General features: G+C 46.6%; 1 protein-coding gene and 1 long non-coding RNA gene across 3 annotated transcripts in view; one reads left to right on the top strand and one right to left on the bottom strand.

Annotated features, from left to right (window-relative positions):
- LOC139052759 (chromosome-associated kinesin KIF4A-like) overlaps positions 1 to 18,293 on the bottom strand; it is a 124,410-nt gene that overhangs the window by 73,205 nt on the left and 32,912 nt on the right. The gene's annotated exons all lie outside the window — the stretch shown is intronic.
- On the top strand, positions 6,809 to 16,589 carry LOC139052762 (uncharacterized). The gene is made up of 4 exons (XR_011510047.1): positions 6,809 to 7,401; positions 8,394 to 8,498; positions 12,435 to 12,579; positions 16,480 to 16,589. It is a non-coding gene; the product is annotated as an uncharacterized lncRNA (long non-coding RNA).

Genomic DNA, 18,293 nt, shown 5'->3' with positions numbered 1-18,293 from the left:
ACCCCTACACAAAACACTTCTACCCCACCCCCGGAGAAGCGGAAACGGGAAGAACAGCCAGCTCACACAGTCACTTCAAACCCGACACTGCAACGAGCAACCGCGCAGCCCACTGCACCGCAGGGAGTCATACCCGTCCAATATGCCACTCTCCAGAAGGTAGAAGAGGTAGTAGCAAAACCTATTCAGAGCCTTCAGACATCCCTACAAGCTACCATGCAGCAACAACTCACAGCTATACAACAGTTAGCGGCACAACAGCAACAATACGCAACTCAACAACAACACTCTAACACTCAGTTGGCGGAACGCATCATGAGGCTAGAGGAACGCATACTAGCACTGGAAGCTCGTCAGAGCCGGCGCCCCAAGAAAACAGCTCATCAGGCCCTACCAGAATTGCCAGATTCTCTGGGCTCCCCAGAACCCCATCTTGTGCACGCATCACCACCCCTTGATAACCAAGATGGCTCCGCCTCAACATATATGCAGTAAGCGCGGGGGCTCCTCAGGCGAAACCACGGTGTGGCAGTGGAATTGCCGGGGCTACAAGAACAAGTATGGATCACTGATACAATACATCGCTACATCAACAAGACCACCTGAAATCATCGCACTGCAAGAAACGAACACACACGTCCGCCTACCCGGATACGTCACTTATGGCACCGATACAGGCAGCAGCCTTCACACCCTGGTCAGTAAGAAGCTAGTGGCCGTTCAACACCATCTCCAGCAATCCGACCCGCTTGCCATTCTGCTCGAAATTATCCCACAGGCAACAAAGAAGAAGAGTCCCATGTTTGTTCTAAACGTCTACTGTCGGCCGAAAAGTGCGCCATCGGTCCTCAAACTGGTTTTGGAGCAAGCCACGCACGCAGCACGCAACCATCCGCTTCTAATTGTGGGCGACTTTAATGCAGCCCACCCCCTCTGGGGTTATACGTACACCAACCCCAGGGGAAACGTGCTTCACAATGTTATTGAGGATATGGATCTCACACTCGTCAACGATCCAAAGAATGACCCGAGGCTCGGCACAAGTGTTCAAAGAGACACGAACCCCGACTTAACCCTAACCAGAAATATCCGCCAAGCTTGCTGGACCAATCTGAAGGAGTACCTAGGCAGCGACCATGCGCTGCTAGCCACCACTCTCCATGGGCTCGAATACGAAGCCAGGATAGGCACGGCTCGCCTCACGGATTGGACCAAGCTGCGGGAGATAAGAGAAGAAAGAGCTGCGAACGAACAGAGCCAACAGCTTCAGTCAATTAAGGAGTGGATCACTCAGCTTCAGAAGGATGTGAAGGCGCACACCAAAGTGCTTGAAACATCCACCACCACTCCAAGCATCGACGCCCGCTTGCTCCACATGTGGGAAGCCCGGCGTAGCCTGCTGAAGCGTTGGAAAAGGCAAAGATTAAATCGCAAGCTCAAGAGGCGATCGAATAGCACTACTCACACAAGATGCTGCGGAATATGCTACCACGCTATGCCGAGAGAATTGGCTATCCCTCTGCGACAGCTTGAGAGGAAGACTGAGTACTTCCAAGACGCGGAAATTATTGAGGTATTTAATCAACCCGGTCAGCAGCAAAACTGAATCCCACCACAATATGACCCGAGTAATTCACCAATTTCCTGGAAATGAGGCGGACCTCCTTTTGACTCTCGAAGCTGTTACGTTTCGCCTACGACGCGCGGTAAAGCCAGCGCGGATGCAACGTACGCCGGAGCTTCGTTCCAAGCGGCGGACATTTTGGCCCGTTCGGAGCGGCCGCGAGCGCGCCCCGCCGAGCGCGTCCCGGCATGATCAGTGCCACGTGTCTTTGTGTGTGCGTGTGTGTGTGTGTGCCCACGCTTGTCAAAGCGCGGCAGCCGGGGAGAGGAGCTCCCCCAGTGTGAAGCGAGGAGGTCTGTCCGGCGCCGGCCCGGCTGATGCGTCACCTCCTTGTTCCAACGTGTCTTTCAGTCCGTCCGTCGCCGCTGTCACGTGGTGAAGTCCCGTGACCTTCCCTCTTGCTCTCAAGTCCGAGAGTATAAGAGCAGCTGCCCCCGGACGCCAGGAGAGGCTCCGATTTCTGCTGTTGAGTAACGTGCTCTCCCGTCTCTCTACTTCGGTCGACCTGACCGCCCGCTCTTTGCGATGCTAGAATAAACAAGTTGTTCTGTTAGCAGTCGCCTCATGCTTTGCTGGGACCTTCGGATGCTTCCAGTGTGCCCCAGGCCGCCAGGCCAACGCTACCCTTGGGGCTTGCGACCCAGTTGCAATAACGGGCGTCAGCACTGAGCTTCCAACAGCCGGTGCCATCGGTGCGGTTCAAACATCTGGTTGCCAGCGGTGAGATCGCGACAACGGAGGACAGCAGCGAAGAAATGCGGTTGACTGTATGCTGAGCAGCACAACGACCATCCGGGAGCAGTGCAACGAGCCCTGTGTGATGACTGGTTGCCTGCAGCGGAACGACTGCGCTGAAATCTTGGCTGCGAGGTTTGGTGAGTGCGGGACTTTCTTCTTCTGAGTTTTGCCAGGCTTTTGTTAGTGTCAGAAACAGAGCTGGTAATTGTGGTTGTCGTTGCTGCCGGGTTAGTTTGCGGCAAGACAATAGTAGGCAGTAGAGAAAGCAGCATTCAGAGCAGCCATGGATTTGAAGTCGTTGCGCAAACCGAAATTGTTGGAGCTTGCAAGAGAGTTGGGTCTGGATGTCTCAGACAAACTCAGAAAACCAGAACTGCTAAGGGTTATTCTTGAGTTAGGAGCTGAGGATGACGAGCTGTCGGAATGCCTTGAGACCATTGAGGAGAGGGAGACGGCAAAAAGACAGGAACGCGAACTTAAAGAACAGCAACAGCAACAGCGAGAGAAACAAGAGAAAGATGAGCGTGAACGTAAAGAACAGATAGAACGAGAGCAACAAGAGAAACAGATAGAACGAGAGCAACAAGAGAAAGAAAAAGAGCGAGAGCAACAAGTGAAAGAAAGAGAGCGCGACCGTCAACACGCTTTGGAAATGAAACGTCTCGAGTTAGAGATGGAACGCGCTCGTAATGGAAATCAGGCACACGGTGCAGGAGAACGAGTATTGTTTAAAATGACTGACCTGATGCGGCCGTTTAAGCTTGGAGAGGACATTGGTTTGTTCCTGGTTAACTTTGAGCGAACGTGCGAGAAGCAGGGGTTCTCTCGGGAAACGTGGCCACAGCGCTTGCTCACTTTGTTACCCGGCGAGGCGGCCGACGTAGTCGCTCGCTTGGAGAGAGAGGAGGCAGAGGATTTCGACAAAGTGAAATCGAGTCTGCTAAAAAAGTACAGGCTGTCCGCGGAGGCGTTCCGTCGGAAGTTTCGAGAAAATGAGAAAGGCAAAAGTGAGTCGTATACAGAGTTTGCCTACAGGCTTATGTCAAACATGCAGGAGTGGCTCAAAGAAGAGAAAGCGTTTGGTGACCACGAGAAAGTTCTGCAGTGTTTCGGGCTGGAACAGTTTTATAGTCGGTTACCTGAGAACGTGCGGTACTGGGTCTTGGATAGGCCAGACGTTAGTACGGTGGCTAGAGCCGCTGAGCTAGCCGAAGAGTTTGTGACGCGTCGGGCTCGCGGAGCTAAGGACGGTCAAAAGGGTGAATTTGGCTCTAAGTTCGAGAGGCCGAAGTTCACGCCCATGAGAGCAAAGGGGGACACACGTACTGCGGATGCGAGTGAAAGCAGTCCGACCGAACGTAAGGAGACGGCGGCAGCCGAAGCCGAACGCAGAAAGCGGTTCGAGACGAGGCAAGCGCGCGTGTGTTATACGTGCCAGAAGCCGGGTCACTTTTCGGCGCAGTGTCCAGAAACAAAAACAAAAGTCGTGTTTTTGTCGTTATGCAGCACTGACGAGAACATGAAGCTTCTCGAGCCTTACATGCGAGACCTCCTCGTGAACGGCAAAGAGTGCCGAATGCTTCGCGATTCCGCAGCTACGATGGATGTAGTTCACCCCTCTTACGTAGAACCCGATATGTTCACGGGCGAGTGCGCATGGATCAAACAAGCCGTGGAAGCTCACAGCGTGTGTCTGCCCGTAGCAAAAGTGCTTATTGAAGGACCTTTCGGAGCACTTGAGACGGAGGCTGCAGTGTCATCTATGCTGCCCCCTCAGTACCCGTACCTATTTTCGAACAGGTCCGATCACCTCCTGCGCGAGAAGGGGCTTTTGTTTGGTGAGGCTAGCGTTCAGGCCTTAACCAGATCGAAGGTTCGGGAGCTCGCTGCAAAGGCGGTAGTTGCGGGGCCGACGTTGTCGATCGATGAAAAAGGGTCAGAGGCGCAGCAAGCTGATATTCAGAGCACGCCCGAGCTGAATAAAACTGAGTCTGTAGCGTTAAAGGCACCAGATACTGGAGAGGAAATGCCCGATGCGGGAAAGTTAGAAGAGGTATCTGCAGATTTGCTCATAGCGCCTACGTCTGACGGACTTAATAGGTTGCTAAAAGTCAGCCGGTCGGCTTTGATAGCCGAGCAAAAGAAGGATGGCAGCCTAGAAAACATACGCTGCATTGTCAAGGAAGGTGTCGCCAAGAAAAATGCTCGCTTTGTGGAAAGAGGTGGGGTTCTGTACCGGAAGTATATAGACCGCAGGGGAGTGGAGTTCGATCAGCTGATCGTGCCTCAGTGCTATCGTCAGGATCTGTTGCGCTTGTCGCATGGGGGTTCGTGGTCCGGACACCTAGGAGTTAAGGAAACTAAGGACCGTCTCTTGCAAGAGTACTATTGGCCAGGGTGTTTTCGGGACGCAGACCACTTTGTGAAGACATGCGACCCCTATTGGAAAATCCTATTTAAATTCAAACTGGGTTATACAGGTTTAAACTGGTTCTAACAGGGACCTGTTTAGCAACAAACAGGTATAAACAGGACCAGTTTACACATGAACAGGTTTGAACGGGGTCCCGTTTGGCATGCAAACAGGTATAAACTGGACCAGTTTACACACGAACAGGTCTGAACGGGGTCCCGTTTGGCATTCAAACAGGTATAAACTGGACCAGTTTACACACGAACAGGTCTGAACGGGGTCCCGTTTGGCATTCAAAGAGGTATAAACAGGACCAGTTCACACACGAACAGGTCTGAACGGGGTCCCGTTTGGCATGCAAGCAGGTATAGGCATGACCAGTTCACGCAGAAATGGGTCTTAACAGGAGCCCTGTTTGCAACTAAACTGGCTTATACTGGACGCAGTGGCACCATATAGGGTCGCCTGTTTGTCACAAAAGCTGGTTTAATCTGGAGCTTTGTGGCAACTATACTGGATGGCATCATGCATACCAGTTTAATGCTTGAATATAACTGGGGAGGAGCTTTTTTATTGTTCGACATCCTGACAATTTAACCCCTAGTGCTAAATTGGGCCATTATCAAGCTCTACAGAAATTGCGTGAACACCTCGGAACATTCACAGACCAAACTGCGATATGCTAGCTGCGAATTTCAAACCGATTCCCGGTCCTGCCCAGTTGAAAAAGACAACAGGAATTCCTGCTGCAAATACAGAAATTTCTGTTGTACGACAGAAGTTCCTAACGTTTCTGTAGCTGCGACAGACATTTCTGACGTTACGACAGCAATTCTGACGTCGCAACAGAAACATTCGGTCGCGACGGCCAAGAGTTCTGAAGTCGCAACAGAAGCACTTTCCGTCGCGGCCCTTTAATTATGTCAGCTTCGCATCGGTGGTGTACACTGCACTTTTCTCTTGCGCGGTATTCAATCGTGCTTCTCTGAAGCCGGCAATACTGATAGCACCGACACCGGTATTAAAGTCGACGTGGCCAATTGTTATAATTGTGCCGTGACGACGCGGCACCAGCAACGTGCTACCGGCCTCCTCAAAATCGGCCGCTGATCAAAATCATACCATCTGCGGGAATGGCTGCGTATCCGCTTTGTTTTATTTGGTAAGATGGGGCACACAGTCCTGTGGACTTACATGTGCGGTTACACTGACAAATTAGTTAATTTCCCAGAAATATTGCACAAGCTTATGCGAAGCGGAAAAGAAGTTTTGGATTGTTCCACAAAGTTGCGTGAAAAGCTTTCTCGCTCGGGTCTCATTAATCTGGTACAGCGCTGCCGTGAGAAGCCAGTATACTGTCCGGATCGAGACTCACCCACGAGTGTTTATGTAGCTATTTTGCATTGAACGCACGAATTATATGCGAGCTCAAAAGTGTAAAGAGCAAGAGACAACTGTCGAAATTAGCAGTAAAAACCTTCAGTGTCCCCGGTCACCGTTGTCTATTTCTGAATTTCTTATTAAATATGGATATCGTTACAGCAAAATTGATGTTCTAGCATTCCACGATGTACCTGTCGATGGTAACAACACTTTTGCGCATATAGAGATACGGCAGTTGACGCGACCGGTGAAGTGAAAGCGCATCTTGGCTTTTAAAATGTAAATGTAAACAGCAACCCAGAGAGAGATTTATATTACTGGCCTAGTCGAGTTGCGGGCATGTTCGGCGTGGTGCGGTGGTAAGATGCTTGTCTCGGAATCATGAGGTCCGCAGTTCAAATCCTGTGCGAAAGCTTTTTTTTTCTACTTTCTTTTTTTGTATTAATAATTTTTCTTATCCTTAAAGAGGTCTCTGTCAATTTTTAATCAAATATATTGATCAGAAGCTACAGAATTTTCGACTACAAGACGTCACACTACAGAGAACAGAACGACAGTCACAACGTCCCAAAATACGACAGACTGAAAATTTCCTGTTGCGTTATTCAAGTGGGTGAGACGTCTATACGGCGTATACGCACATTGCCGTCCTCTCTATTAAAAGCAACGTTGCTGAAACACGTCGTACAAGACGCTGTACGACTCGCATAACATCGAAATACAACGCCGTCACCACCCATGAGATCACCGAAAGCACGGTCGCTTTCGGTGGCGGCCTACAGATGGCAGCACAGGTAGCGCCGGTAAAGTTACAGGTGATATTATTTTGCCGTCTTCAGCCTTAGCTACATGTGAGTGCGCGCTGCATTGACGCCGTCCGATGCAGTTGTTTAATCGTGTGTACGCTGTGCCGAGAGTAATTGTGGTGCATTTTGTATTCATTGAGAATCACAAAACCCCTGGGACCGCGTAATGTAGCCCGCAGTATCCTTCGTGTGGTGCGCCGATGTCGAAGGTATGAGCCTTCACCACTTTCTTTGTTCCGGGCTCACGAAAAGGATCTCCTCCTCTGGCACTCTCGCATCGTATCACACTGTACGGAAGAATTTGGTGAAAATTGTGCTCTTACGTCCTGTAGTTGATCCGCAATTCAACAGTGTGTGCGCCGGAAGGACCGTTGGTGCAGTCGATGCCGCGGCACCTGTGACGCTAAAAGGAGCGTTTTCCGAGTACGCCTAGAAAGGTAAGTCCGGCGCTTGCGCGCATTCTTCCTGTCTATGGTTCGTGAAGTGTGCGTTCTTGTACGTATCGCAAGATCCGTACAACAACCGAATCCGAATGAGTAAAGCAGCAAGAATTATAAATGTGCTTTTCAAATGGTTGTTCTTCATGTCGCAGTGCACATTTAGCAAAAAGTTCCATGGAAATTGCCCTAAAACGTATTCATGTTACCAACAGCTCTATCTGTGGTTTATTTACTTTCACCTATGAAGCACGCTAGCGCGGGTGGTTCTTTTATCTAAATGGGCACAAAAATTCAAGCAAAGAAAGTTACTGTTTGTGTACATAATTTTTCATTGAGAAATGGTATAGGCATTTCCAGAAGTAGTACGTCGATGTGTCGTCTTCACAGCTAACAGCTGCGCGAGATAGCACCCGATTTCTTCGTCGACGCATGGCCAGATTTTCAGCTTGTATGGAAATTCGTCTGTTTATAGAGTGTCGTCAGATGACGTGTATTAGTGTCCTGTGTGTTTTCGTGTACTTGTAAAGGGTTCCGATCTTGCAGAGAAGCCGAAATTACAAAAGCAATGTTTCTTTTTAATCGAAAAATCTTTCTCTTTTCTGTATTGTCTCTCCAGAAAAAGAGGTGGTCTGTTGAAATTTTGAGCGCATCGTCCTTTGGGAGCAGTGCTTTGTTGCGCCGCATAAACAAATTAGGTTTTGGAACGCTTTTCATGTCCTAAGGAATTTTTTGATAGTACAACTCACATTTCACGTTATACAGCTGTACGTTTGTGTGAACCTTTTCATAGTAGATTCATGTTTGCTACAGTTCAATTTACGTGTTATTTAACCGCCTGTGATGTTACGGTCAGATATTTGCACAACCAGTTGCAGCTTCATGTAACTGGTTGTATGAGACTTTTTTCAAAATATGACGTGATCTTTTTATATCACAAGTTTGCAGTTTCAGCAGAGATTACAATAAATTAAGCATTTATTATTGTTTAGGGATGGCAAGATTTTGTGAACCAGAGGCACCTCCAGATATGCACCTGCGGCACTTCTGCAGCCTCAACAGCACGGCAAAGTACCTGATGTGCATGCTGTGACAAGGTGTGTGCAAAGCAGTTGCTGCCACTTACAGAAGCTGCAGATTTTGTTGGTATCATCCATGTTTGGAAACTCTCCTGAATTTTCCGTGGGTTTACAAATGTGGGCTCATTTTACAATTTTATGGATGTCACTTTAGAAAGACAATGAAGTTGTGTTGGTTAAGATATTTTAAAGCTGTTGAGAGATTAAAGGCATGACATTGTTAAAATGCACGTAAAAATTAATTGTAATGGTACTTGTAATGGTTCATTATTAGCGATGCAATATCTCTAACGAGAACATCAGAGGGGCACTTGCTTTAGGGAAGTTTGGTCAGATAAATTCATGAAGCAGCGTAAAGCGGCAGCAGCAAACACGCTGAAAAAGCTCTGTAATCTAAAAAAAAAACAAAGTTGTCAGTTACTGGTTTCAAGTGCGCTGCTGCTTTTTGTGCTGCACGACAAGTTAAATAATGGTTGATAATGTGTGTGTGACGTAATAGTCATGCGCAAACACACGAGGTGGAGAGAAGTAATTATTAAAGGGAAAATCAGACATCGTAGCATTTGCTACAAAGGAAACCCGTATGTGTTCCTCAAAAGGAAAGCTGCACAGTTGAAGAAAAATTCGTCCTGGTCCAGGACTCGAACCCGGGACTGCCACCTTTCCGAGGCAGCCACTGTACCATCTGAGATAACCAGGTGGCTAGCACATGGCAGGGCGAAGTCGAATTAGTTGACAACACGAAGCAAAGGCAAGGGTTTGACATAATATTTTTTTCCCCTTTATTAATTACCTCTGTACACCTTGCGCGTTTCCGCAGAACTATTACGTCACACCCTTGCCTTTGCTTCATGTTGTCGACAAATTCGAATTCGCCCGGCCATCTGCTAGCCGCCTGGTTATCTTAGATTGTAAAGCGGCTGTCCCGGAAAGACGGTGGTCCCGGGTTTGAGTCCCGGACCTGGACGGTTTCTTTTTTTCAACTATGAGGCTTTCCTTTCGAGGAATCCGTACGGGTTTCTTTTGTAGCAATTGCTACGAGTGGGTGGATGTGCGATTTTCCCTTTATTAATAATGTGTGTGTGTATGCAACAATGGGGGTGCTGAGAGCAAGCTTTAAAATAATGTGTGTTATGTCCCCAACAAAGAATTTAGTGTCTGCAGCATTTTTACAAAATATTATGTTCACAGGTTGGCAGGTATGACATAATGTACAACACTTTTGCTGTAGATGCCATATTCATAACGTCCCTTTTCTGTCTACTTGAATCGTATATTTAGAATTTGGCCCACCTTCAGTTTGAAATAAATATAATTAGGAGCTATTGTAGATAAGCATGATATACCTACTCACTTGTATTGTGACATATATTTTTAGGGACTGTGTTGTGAGGCATGCATATCCTTTTACCTGTATGTCTTGCAGCAGGTTGCCCGACAATAGCATAAATGCTCTGCCCACCTTTATTATTATGCTTTCATGTAGACATCTAACATCTGTGCCCACATAGACTCCATGTTCTTAATTACATTTTTCTAAGTATTCACTGTTGTGCATTACATTATTGTGTTACATTACTGTGCATTACATGTTTTCTTTGTTTTATTTTGGAGGGGGCTATTCATTTCTATAATAGTACAGAGAATAGGACTTCAAAACAAAAAACCACGAAAGGTGGCTTAAGGCCCGTATTCACAAACCAACCTTATCTTAACGCTATAAGGCGCCCTTTTATAAGGATGAGGAAAGTATAAGGTTGAGAAAAGGCCAAGGTATGATTCAGAAGCGTCCCTTATTGGGTGAAAAGGCGTCCTTATCGAAGGCAGCCTTATCGTCATAAGAGATGAGCATGGGTGCGAGGCTATGAACTTTTCTTGGCCTTAAACCGCTCAGTTATTAAAAAGGAAACACATTTTTGTCGCTGAGAACAATAAATATAAAAATTGGATGGCGCATTATTACGCGTTGTGGAAAGAGCGAGTTCTAGCTGTTGCGCGTCTCTCATCTGCAGATGAGAGACGCACAAAAAAAACGGCAACGCGTGTTGCCATGGCAACACGCGTTGCCGTTTTTTTTTTTCATTTGCAGTGCTTCATTTTCCATTTCCATTTTGCGGTGCTCGAGCGCAGTTGCTTCACTTTTTCTCTTGTGTGTTAGCTATAACTTGCGCTTTGTACTTTTAGATGCTGTAAATATTGCACGTATTTATTTATTTATTTCCTTATTTGTTCATTTATTTGTGTTTTGAAGTGTTCGTTTGCTTATTGTAAGATCTGTTGTGGGAATGGCCACTGAGAGGAAAAAAATCAACTTTACGGAGGAGGAGCGGGGAACTTTGATTGACTTGGTGACGAGAGAGAGCAACGTGCTGGAGATCAAGCGTACTGATGCGGTGTCCCTGAGCGAGAAGAAAAAGAAATGGCAGCAGATAGAAGAACAGTTCAACAGTAAGAACGGAGTCCACCCGCGCACGGAGCATCAGCTACGCAAGTGTTGGGACAACTTGAAAGAGAAGTGGCGGCACGGGCGAACCGCGATCGTCTGGGCTCGGAGCAAGTGGCAGGATGGAGAGAAGGTGTACCACCGCTCGTTTTGAAAAGCGGAACCCGCCAAGAAACTCGCCGTCATTGTACATCTCCATGACATTCTGACGGTCCCTGAGTACACGCTGGATGAGCTTTACATAAGGAAGGGCTTCACGAACATCGGCTTCCCTTAATAAGGTGACAAAATCGACTAGCTCCGAAAAGCTGCTTGCGTGGTCGGCCATAATAAGTGGCGCCTTAAGGTAGCTGCCGGGCTACCTTAAGGAACGCTCCTTTTCCGAGCCGGTAAGGTTAAGGAAAGGTTCGGCTTAAGCATAAGGTTTGTTTATGAAACGCGTTAAGGCGCTGAAAAGGTAAGGAAGGCAAAAGATAAGTATAAGGTTGGTTTGTGAATACGGGAAAAGTCTATGATGCTTGGAATTCTACATTCCATCCCCTAAAGCGCTACCAGTAGTAAAACATTCCTAATTGTCTTTTTTATAAGCTAGCTGCCAGATACATAGTCCCATTATGAGAGTATGTTATTTTTTTTTCTTTGGTCTGACTTGTTTTGTTGAATGTTCTCCTTGTTAGTTCAGAATTTGTTTTCTTGCCACCTCATGCAATACTCCAACTGGAGACTATGAGCTATGTGTACAATAAATAAGTAAATTCCTAAAGCATGCAACAAACCATGCAGCATAGCATTTAAATGTTGCCAGTTTATAATGCTTCTCGAGTGCAGCGCAGCATGGAGCTTGAGGCTGATCTCTTCAGATGTAAAAAAAAATGCAGGTTATGAAAATGTGGTCCTACAAACTGCTGGTTACGCATGTCAGTCAGCCTGTTGCAGTGGTCACAAGTGAGAATGTAACCAAAAGCTGGGCGTGCTCGGCCATTTTGCATATGGCACAGGATAAAGCTTCACCTCTGCTATTGCTTCTCTTATAATAATGGCCTCCGAGTATACATGCCGAGTTATGCTTCTGGGGACACTTATTAGTTAACCTTATCAGGTAATACCATTAGCCTTATGGGTGCTATAATGTTGCAGTGCCTGCAGGATGGCCAGCATTACAATACACATTAAAATTATTGTACAAGTCATGCAATGGTATCGAGATTGGCCCACCAAGTGACACCCTTTACTTACACTATACCTGGGATCAGCCCAGCTCACTCAGTCAGGGAGACATCCATGCATAAGGGGAGGGGTGTAGCAAATAGAGGGCGTTCGATTAATCTTTCTCACATAGATAGCTCATACATATAATGTTTCTTAAATTGGATGCTTTGTTGCTCAAAATGAAGTTACTTATGTGCATAATGTCAGCAATGCGATCCTATTTATGCCTAACGAAAGTTGCTTTGTTCACTGCCACTTTTTATATTGTTTCACTTGTTATTCTAAGCTCACTTGTTTTATAGCTGCTATAGGTACGGCTGGACCTGGAGAAGAAGTGTAAGCAGACGATGCTATGTTGCTGATCTGCGCTGATCTCCACATCCAAGTTGGTCCCGCGACAGTTGGGCGCCATTGTGCCTTGCTTCATTGACGAGGTGATATAATATGGTGAGCTTGTACTTCAATATCGGTATTGAAAATTATGTTAAGGAAAAAAGACAAGGATTGGTCTTTATGATAGATACACTCATGTTCTTTCTTTAAGGTGTTCTTTTGACACTGTTCTGCATGGACATATTTTTAGAGAATTATAACAGTCCTTTATTGCAAAGTGCCACGGCGCTAGTTTATGCGTTAAACTAGCACTCTTTCACCAAAAAAAGCCGTATTTAGCACACAATTCACAAGGAAAGAAAGGAGGCAACAGGTCAGAGTGCTACTAACAGTTCATTATTATAGCTCGCACAGTAATATTGTGCAAAAGGTGAAAGGGGGAGAATAGATCTGAATACATATTGTTCGCACAGAAACGAAAAGGATGCATCACATGGTGAGTGTGACATTTGTTTTACAATGATAAGAAGCAGTCTCACTGTCTAGTAATTCTCTGCATGGGGAGCTAGTGCTAGGTTCCTCGTCATACATATAAGAAAAGTTTCAGATATCTCTCCAGCGCTTTTGTCTTTTTATTTTGTCACGATCAAGCAGCTTTTAAACATAGGTGCATGTGCACCGAGAGTAGTGCACTACCACTGCTGACTGACCCACACATCAAGTTTGCTTGGTCACGCTGCCAGTCATTTATACGTTTGCCGGTTTATCCGATGTAGCCTCTACTGCACGAAATGGTATGTGATAGACACTGCACCTGTGTACTGTACGTGCTTTCTTACATTATTTTTTTCAGAGATAGTGATGCAGGCCTTTTCATTATTTACATGCCTACACAACAAACGAAGCATTATCTGTGCTTAGAAAGAATTGTAGGAAAATCCAGCATGAGGCAACTGTTCTCAGCACGAAACAAACTTGATTCGTTGGTTTTCGTTAATTATTGCGATCACACTAAGGCAGACAAGCTTGTAGGCTGTGCTTCTGCAATTTGTACAGCACACTGACAGCACTGGTGTGGGCCTCATCTGTGGGCTGACTGATGGCACCTTCTACGGCGCAGACCACTTGTGTTGGGCGAGGCACCAATGTTGACGTTTGTTCCCTTGTGCAAAACAGCAGTCCTAGGTTTAGAGTAGTTGTAGGAAGACAAGGTAAACATAACTTCCATGGCTTGAGTGGGCTCATTTCTCTTGGGGCATCTAGCTTTTTTTCTTGCAACTGTGCAGAGGTGCTTCCCTAGAGTCAGCGGGAAAATGGCATAGAGTTGTGCATTCGGGAACTCCTTAACAATGATCTGCCGTAGTTAGGGCCTTGCGAAAATGCACTGTCTGCCAAGTGGTAGAAGGTGCATTATTCAGCCACAGATTTCCTGTTGGCATGATTGCACTCGTGCTGTCAGTAATTTCTTGGCTTGCCGAATTATCTTGAGGCCCCACGCTGATGATGCTACCGATGTCTTCGTGTGCAGATTTTCAGGATGAGGTTTTTTGCTTTGCAAATGTTGTTGAAAGGTAGGTGGTGCTTACAGGTAGCTATTCTAAATATTAGTGAAATGAATTGGCCCATCTTGCTTCGTCAAACATCGTCACGCCGACATCAGTTGCACAAACAAAAAACCTGGCCTACTTGCAGCGTCGTGCACGAAGAAACAAACAAATCAGCTGCTGGATTGTCTTGGCATCGCATACTAAGCTGAGACCAGAACTGCTGTAGCTACAAACCAGGCAGAAACGATGATGATGAGCAGGGATTTGTAGTAGTGCCACTTCGTGGGGCACCAAGGAGGCTTCGTTCAAAACAAAAATGGCGTTCAGCAAGTAGAACCATGCAACGGTGAGAGTCAGTGCATGGTGCTCTCGATCAAGTTGGCTCAAGGAGTGTCCGAAAAATCAGACGAGAGGTTGCAAGGCGTCCGAATTTTCGGAAGTTGTTATATATTATGGTCCATGGGGAGAATGGCGGTGCCGTGAAGCAGACCGAGTAGTCATGTCCGGAAAATCAGTCGGCGACTGTACCTATACCTATTTGTCTATGTATACCTAGGTGCAACAGTGTTTGCTATGATCTGTGCCAGAATTGCTGTTGCCCGTAGATGCCCAACATGTCGGGTGTCAAATTGTAAAATACCTTGCAAAAGTGATCTACGGAAAAATACCGCTTCTGCTATATTTCGCTTTTGCAAGAAATTTAGCGGCTGCTGGCACCTACCTTAAAAGGCTTTATATGGTCTTCGCATGGCCAGGGCCTTCTACTTTTGTGAGTTTACTTATCTCGAAATTTACCCCAGTTTTTATAACTTCAAGTTGGCGGGATCCCTAGTCTCCTTTAACGTGTACCCAATAGACCTTACATAGGGGTTTTGGCATTTCCCTGCCATCTAAATGCAGCCATTGTGGCTGGGATTCAATCCCATGCCCTCTGCCTGAGCAGCGCAATGTCAAAGCCAGTACACTACGGTATTTTGCTGGCAGACGGGTTTAGTTTCTGAATAATTTATTATCTCAACCTGTTGGTGTTGTTTTTAAAGGTATTTCATGTTTGTATTCTGTTGCTTCAATACAGTGAAACCTCGTTAAACCGTAGTCGGCCGGAGCTCGGAAAAAGTACGTACTAAACGGTAGTACTGTTTAAGCGAAATAGCATGGGATCGCCCACTTATCTGTCGAAAACGGAACTCAGGGAGAGTGCGATGAAAGGGGAAAAACATGCAGTATTTATTCAGTTCGCGGGACGTAAATGTTATTTTCGTTTGATATCGCGGCGGCCTAGCACGACGACAGCGGCCTCAAACTTGCTGAAGCTGCGTGCCAGCTCCTCAGCCAGCCCCCCTCCTCTCGGCAAACACTCGCACGGCAGATTCCTCGTTGGCGTTACGTATTCTCCGTGCACCCGCGCAGTAGTGCTGCATAAGTCCCAGGGCGCCTTTTTCATTGCCGGGTGCCGGAGTTGGAAAACTTTTCGTTTGGAATAGTTACGTTATCGCGCCCGTTCTTGCGACGATCGCATTCATGAGGCTGACGTAACGCGCAGCTTCTGCCACTGTCGGGCCTGAATAGCCCGTGCTGTCGCTTTCCGTGTCGTCCTCATCACTGTCGCTAGTTGACACTTCGGCAACAACAGCGGCAACGATGGTGAAAAGTCGAACCTCGTAGCCGACATCTCTTCGCGGTCGCAGCAGCGCTGCCGAGCAACTTCGCATTCCAAATGCCACACACTGTAGTCAACAGCAGATCCATATCGCGGGCCAGCGCCGACGATGTCTAATTTTTCTTCTATGCTGAGCACCCGGCGTCTTTTTTATCCTAGCTTCGGCATGACGAGAGTTCTCGCTTGCACGACGCCACAACGCTCTCCGGCACGGCGTCCACGCGGCGTCGAAATGATGTTGATGTTGATGCGGCTTCACGTGCAAACGCACAGGGCGCTTGGAGGCCGTTGTGCCGATCTCTGAGTCTTGTTGTTCTGCCGGGCCGCCCGATGGAGACGACGCACCGCCGTGTTTGCGCGACGAAAAGTGGAAACGCTACGTTTTAACCGATGCGTACGCAATAAGCTGGTACGGTTTATGCGGATACAAAATACATTATGTTCAATGGCCGCTGAGTCGGGGAATTGAGTTTACTACTTTTAAACCGAAACTACTGTTTAAGCGGGTACGGTTTAACGAGGTTTTACTGTACTAGTAATTATTGTTAATCAAACGATGTGTCCATCTTTTTCCTATAAGACTTGCTTCAATCGCCTGCTAATTATGACAGCTTATTCTCCCACAGTAATTCATGTTCCCTTGAAACATAGGCAGTGCATGAAACCACATATTTTTCAATAAGATGTATTCGTTATCTTCTATGACCGGAATGCTGAACCTTTCTTATCTGTGAGAACATAGGCAAATTTGCCTATGTGCTAACCTGTTGCATGAGTCAAGATAAATTATTGGCTTTACTTTTTCAGGTGCCCTGCTCGCTCTCACCCAAGCAACCCACTCCAGCGGTCTTCTCTCGGCAGACTGGATGCATCGAAATACCGTTAGAAGGTCCAATAAACAGTGCTTGAGACATTTATGACATGCTTTTATTTAGGCCAGAGGACTTCAGGCTTAATGAAAGCTCAAGTGGGTGTACAGAAATACCTACGTAAAGTATACTTGTCTTTTTCAATTACAAGTACATGCCAATACTTTGCCTGACATTTTTCACCCCAAAATTACACTTTACTGTGGATTTGTGTACAAACCATTACAGCAAGAAGCACTGCATTAAGACGAGTACAAGTAATCGAACATTTACTAAACTAGCAAGAATTATATTTGCATACTTGTAGTATAAATATGAAAAGGAGGTACAATCTTCTTCAGGGTGCGTTTTCTTGTAGGTCATACATAGAGGACGTACTCGTGGGTCATACAAAACTTGTTCATAATGTATCACATCAGTGTTGGTAGTGCTAATCAATTTATGCCGAAAATTGTGTTCATCTTCGTATCAAGCAATGTACCAGGCAAACCTACATATGAAAGTGGCTTCTTGTTGCGAACCTAATGCAGATCTACTTCTCTTCAATGCTGATCGCAAATACACAAGTGCACAAAATATGTGTAAAGAGTAAATTATATTAAGCAACATCAATCCATTCTGAAAGGACCTGGTATGAATGTAGCAAAAAATAGGTCTGAACAGGGGCAAACGGGTCTTGGTTAGATAGGACGGGATTAAACGGGTCAGGATTAAACAGGATTTAAACGGGTCAGGATTAAACAGGATTTAAACGGGTCAGGTTTAAACAGGATTTAAACGGGTCAGGTTTAAACAGGAACAAACGGGATTTAAACAGGTCAGGACTGAACAGGTTCAAACGGGGTCCCGTTCCATAACCCTATTTGATGAAACCCGTTTGAAAACAAATAGGATTTTCTAGTAGGGACACCTGTCAGCGGGTCGGCAAACCAGGGGACAAATCGAGGGCGCCGTTGAAGTTGGTACCTATCATTACGGAGCCTTTTAGACGGCTCGTTATTGATACAGTGGGACCTCTGCCGGTAACAGCCACGGGGTACAGACACATTTTGACTGTAATCTGCCCAGCTACAAAGTTCCCTGAAGCAGTGCCGCTTAAAGAACTCAGCTCAGTTGAGATAGTCAATGCACTACTGTCCATATTTGCGCGAGTTGGTTTTCCTGCGGAAATCCAATCAGATCAGGGCACAGTGTTTACTAGCGCTTTGACGACGGCCTTTCTCGAAAGGTGCGGGATAAAGCTGCTACACAGCTCAGTGCACCACCCCCAGTCGAATTCCGTTGAGAAGCTCCACTCCGTCATGAAGCGCGTGTTGAGAGCATTGTGGTTTGAAGAACAAACTGACTGGGAACTGTTTCTGCCTGGGGTGATGTTTGCATTGAGGACCGCGCCGCATGCGGCTACGGGGTGTTCGCCAGCTGAGCTCGTGTACGGTCGCTCGCTGCGATCTCCGCTTCGCATGTTTCGAAACGGATCACTGCCCTCTCCAATGGCTGCAGACTATCTCTTTCACAAATGGCCCCCTCCTGCGCTGGAGCCTTGCTTTGCAACAACAATCTTTTGAGGTGCGTTACAAAAAGGGGAGTCTCAACGGTAACGCCGATGGCTTAAGTCGAAGCCCCTAACGTGGGAATCAGCCTCAAAATTGTTTGTTATTGATGTTTTTCTTCCTGAGGCAGGATTTTTAACATATTGCTTTTGTGTAGTGTTTCAAAGTGATGATGTGCTTTCTAGTGCAATTTTCCGATTTG

Source organism: Dermacentor albipictus, unplaced genomic scaffold, assembly GCF_038994185.2.
Source record: "Dermacentor albipictus isolate Rhodes 1998 colony unplaced genomic scaffold, USDA_Dalb.pri_finalv2 scaffold_33, whole genome shotgun sequence".
Taxonomy (NCBI): Eukaryota; Metazoa; Arthropoda; class Arachnida; order Ixodida; family Ixodidae; genus Dermacentor; species Dermacentor albipictus.
The sequence above is the reverse complement of the archived record's forward strand: the minus strand, read 5'-3'. Positions and strand labels throughout refer to the sequence as shown.